The following is a 5358-nucleotide window of genomic DNA, read 5'->3' on the forward strand; positions in this document are numbered from 1 at the left end:
GTGGAGGGGGAGAGGAGGCAGCCCTAGGGTGCCCCCAAATGGTCGACGACTGCCCTAGAGGCCTCCCTATCCCCCCTTCCATACTTGTGTTGGGGAACGCAGTATTTCAAAAAACTCCTACGATCACGCAAGATATATCTAGGAGATGCATAGCAATGAGAGGGGAGAGTGTGTCGACGTACCCTCGTAGACCGAAGGCAAAAGCGTTTAGTAACGCGGTTGATGTAGTCGAACATCTTCATGATCCAACTGATCCAAGCACCGAACGTACGGAACCTCCGTGTTCAGCACACGTTCAGCACGATGATGTCCCTCGAGCTCTTGATCCAGTTGAGGCCGAGGGAGAGTTACGTGAACACGACGGCGTGGTGACGGTGTTGATGATGTGATCCGTGCAAGGCTTCGCCTAAGCACTATGACAATATGACCGAGGTAGTAAACTGCCGAGAGGGGCACCGCACACGATTAAGACAATTGATCTTGTGTGTTCTAGGGTGCCCCTGCCCCCGTATATAAAGGAGGAGAGGGGGAGGCCGGCCGACCCCTGTAGGGTGCACCAAGAGAGAGGAGTCCTACTAGGACTCCAAGTCCTAGTAGGATTCCACTTGGTGGAAGGGGGAGAAGGAAGGGAGAGGGAGAGGGAAAGGGAAAGGGGGGCGCCGCCCCCTTCCCCTAGTCCAATTCGGACTGCAAGGGGGGGAGGGCACGGCCAGCCCCTTGTGGCCCTACTCTCTCTCTCCACTAAGGCCCATGAAGGCCCATTAGTCCCCCGGGGGGTTCTGACAACCCTCCGACACTCTGATGGTTATCCGGTACCTCTCGGAACTCATCCGGTGTCCGAACAACATCGTACAATATATCATTCTTTATGTCTCGACCATTTTGAGACTCCTCGTCATGTACGTGATATCATCTGGGACTCCGAACAAACTTCGGTCATCAAAAACACATAACTCATAATACAAATCGTCATCGAACGTTAAGCGTGCGGACCCTACGGGTTCGAGAACTATGTAGACATGACCGAGACACATCTCCGATCAATAACCAATAGCGGAACCTGGATGCTCATATTGGCTCCTACATATTCTACGAAGATCTTTATCGGTCAAACCGCATAACAACATACGTTGTTCTCTTTGTCATCGGTATGTTACTTGCCGGAGATTCGATCGTCGGTATCATCATACCTAGTTCAATCTCGTTACTGGCAAGTATCTTTACTCGTTCCGTAATTCATCATCCCGTAACTAACTCATTAGTCACATTGCTTGCAAGGCTCATAGTGATGTGCATTACCGAGAGGGCCCAGAGATACCTCTCCGATACACGGAGTGACAAATCCTAATCTTGATCTATGCGAACTCAACAAACACCATCGGAGACACCTGTAGAGCATCTTTATAATCACCCAGTTACGTTGTGACGCTTGATAGCACACAAGGTGTTCCTCCGGTATTCGGGAGTTGCATAATCTCATAGTCAAAGGAACATGTATAAGTCATCAAGAAAGCAATAACAATAAAACTAAACGATCATTATGCCTAAGCTAACAGATGGGTCTTGTCCATCACATCATTCTCTGATGATGTGATCCCGTTCATCAAATGACAACACATGTCTATGGTCAGGAAACTTAACCATCCTTGATTAACGAGCTAGTCAAGTAGAGGCATACCAGGGACACTCTGTTTGCCTATGTATTCACACATGTACTAAGTTTCCGGTTAATACAATTCTAGCATGAATAATAAAAATTTACCATGATATAAGGAAATATAAATAACAACTTTATTATTGCCTCTAGGGCATATTTCCTTTCAGTCTCCCACTTGCACTAGAGTTAATAATCTAGATTACATAGTAATGATTCTAACACCCATGGAGTCTTGGTGCTGATCATGTTTTGCTCGTGAGAGAGGCTTAGTCAACGGGTCTGCAACATTCAGATCTGCGTGTATCTTGCAAATCTCTATGTCTCCATCCTTGACTTGATTGCGGATGGAATTGAAGCGTCTCTTGATGTGTTTGGTTCTCTTGTGAAATCTGGATTCCTTTGCCAAGGCAATTGCTCCAGTATTGTCACAAAAGATTTTCATTGGACCCGATGCACTAGGTATTACACCTAGATCGGATATGAACTCCTTCATCTAGACTCCTTCATTTGCTGCTTCCGAAGCAGCTATGTATTCTGCTCCACACGTAGATCCCGCCATGACGCTCTGCTTGGAACTGCACCAACTGACAGCTCCACCATTCAATATAAATACATATCCGGTTTGTGACTTAGAGTCATCCAGATCAGTGTCAAAGCTTGCATCGATGTAACCATTTATGACGAGCTCTTTGTCACCTCCATAAACGAGAAACATATCCTTAGTCCTTTTCAGGTATTTTAGGATGTTCTTGACCGCTGTCCAGTGATCCACTCCTGGATTACTTTGGTACCTCCTTGCTAAACTTATGCAAGGCACACATCAGGTCTGGTACATAGCATTGCATACATGATAGAACCTATGGCTGAGGCATAGGGAATGACTTTCATTTTCTCTCTATCTTCTGCAGTGGTCGGGCGTTGAGTCTGAATCAACTTCACACCTTGTAACACATCAAGAACCCTTTCTTTGACTGGTCCATTATGAACTTCTTCAAAACTTTATCAAGGTATGTGCTTTGTGAAAGTCCAATTAAGCATCTTGATCTATCTCTATAGATCTTGATGCCCAATATATAAGCAGCTTCATCGAGGCCTTTCATTGAAAAATTCTTATTCAAGTTTCCTTTTATGCTATCCAGAAATTCTGTATTATTTCCAATCAACAATATCTCATCCACATATAATATTAGAAATGCTATAGAGCTCCCACTCAATTTCTTGTAAATACAAGCTTCTCCAAAAGTCTGTATAAAACCATATGCTTTGATCACACTATCAAAGCGTATATTCCAACTCTGAGAGGCTTGCACTAGTCCATAAATGGATCGTTGGAGCTTGCACACTTTGTTAGCAACTTTAGGATCAACAAAACCTTCTGGTTGCATCATATACAACTTTTCTTTAAGATATCCATTAAGGAATGCAGTTTTGACATCCATTTGCCAAATTTCATAATCATAAAATGCGGCAATTGCTAACATGATTCAGACAGACTTAAGCATCGCTACGGGTGAGAAGGTCTCATCGTAGTCATCTCCTTGAACTTGTCGAAAACCTTTTGCAACAAGTCGAGCTTTGTAGATAGTAACATTACCGTCAGCGTCAGTCTTCTTCTTAAAGATCCATTTATTCTCTATTGCTCGCCAATCATCGGGCAAGTCAACTAAAGTCCACACTTTGTTCTCATACATGGATCCCATCTCAGATTTCATGGCCTCAAGCCATTTTGCGGAATCTGCGCTCATCGTTGCTTCCTCATAGTTTGTAGGTTCGTCACGGTCAAGTAACATGACCCCAAGTAACATGACCCCCAGAACAGGATTACCATACCACTCTGGTGCGGATCGTACTCTGGTTGACCTACGAGGTTCATTAGTAACTTGATCTGGAGTTTCATGATCATCATCATTAACTTCATCACTAATTGGTGTAGGAATCACTGGAACTAATTTCTGTGATGAACTACTTTCCAATTCGGGAGAAGGTACAATTACCTCATCAAGTTCTACTTTCCTCCCACTCACTTCTTTCGAGAGAAGCTCCTTCTCTAGAAAGGATCCATTCTTAGCAACGAATATCTTGCCTTCGGATCTGTGATAGAAGGTGTACCCAACAGTCTCCTTTGGGTATCCTATGAAGACACATTTCTCCGATTTGGGTTCGAGCTTATCAGGTTGAAGCTTTTTTACATAAGCATCACAGCCCCAAACTTTAAGAAACGACAGCTTAGGTTTCTTGCCAAACCACAGTTCATATGGTGTCGTCTCAATGGATTTGGATGGTGCCCTATTTAACGTGAATGCAGCTGTCTCTAAAGCATAACCCCAAAATGATAGCGGTAAATCAGTAAGAGACATCATAGATCATACCATATATAATAAAGTACGGTTACGACGTTCAGACACACTATTACGTTGTGGTGTTCCAGGTGGCATGAGTTGCGAAACTATTCCACATTGTTTCAAATGAAGACCAAACTCATAACTCAAATATTCACCTCCACGATCAGATTGTAGAGACTTTATTTTCTTGTTACGATGGTTTTCCACTTCACTTTGGAATTCTTTGAACTTTTCAAATGTTTCAGACTTATGTTTCATCAAGTAGAAATACCCATATCTACTCAAATCATCTGTGAAGGTCAGAAAATAACAATACCCGCCGCGAGCCTCCACACTCATCGGATTGCATACACCAGTATGTATTATTTCCAATAAGTCAGTTGCTCACTCCATTGTTCCGCAGAACGGAGTGTTAGTCATCTTGCCCATGAGGCATGGTTCACAAGCATCAAGTGATTCATAATCAAGTGGTTCCAAAAGCCCAGCAACATTGAGTTTCTTCATGCGCTTTACACCAATATGACCTAAACGGCAGTGCCACAAATAAGTTGCACTATCATTATTAACCTTGCATCTTTTGGCTTCAATATTACGAATATGTGTATTACTACAATCGAGATTCAACAAAAATAGACCACTCATCAAGGGTGCATGACCATAAAAGATATTACTCATATAAATAGAACAACCATTATTCTATGGTTTAAACAAATAACCATCTCGGATCAAACAAGATCCAGATATAATGTTCATGCTCAACACTGGCACCAAATAACAATTATTTAGGTCTAAAACTAATCCCGACGGTAGATGTAGAGGTAGCATGTCGACGATGATCACATCGACTTTGACACCATTTCCCACGCGCATCGTCACCTCATCCTTAGCCAATCTTCTTTTAATCTGTAGCCCCTATTTCAAGTTGCAAATATGAGCAACAGAACTAGTATCAAATACCCAGGCGCTGCTACGAGCATTAGTAAGGTACACATCAATAACATGTATATCAAATATACCTTTCACTTTGCCATACTTCTTATCCGCCAAATATTTGGGGCAGTTCCGCTTCCAGTGACTAGTCCCTTTGCAGTAGAAGCACTCAGTCTCAGGCTTAGGTCCAGACTTGGGCTTCTACACTTGAGCAGCAACTTGCTTGCCATTCTTCTTGAAGTTCCCCTTCTTCCCTTTGCCCTTTTTCTTGAAACTAGTGGTCTTGTTAACCATCAACACTTGATGCTCTGTAACGCCCTCGATGCGGCTATATCTCCCACGTGTCAAAGCACGACTTAGAGGCATAACCGCATTGAAAGCAATGTCACAAGTGAGGTAATCTTCACACAACCCATGTAATGCATAAGG

Source organism: Triticum dicoccoides, chromosome 7A, assembly GCF_002162155.2.
Source record: "Triticum dicoccoides isolate Atlit2015 ecotype Zavitan chromosome 7A, WEW_v2.0, whole genome shotgun sequence".
NCBI lineage: Eukaryota > Viridiplantae > Streptophyta > Magnoliopsida > Poales > Poaceae > Triticum > Triticum dicoccoides.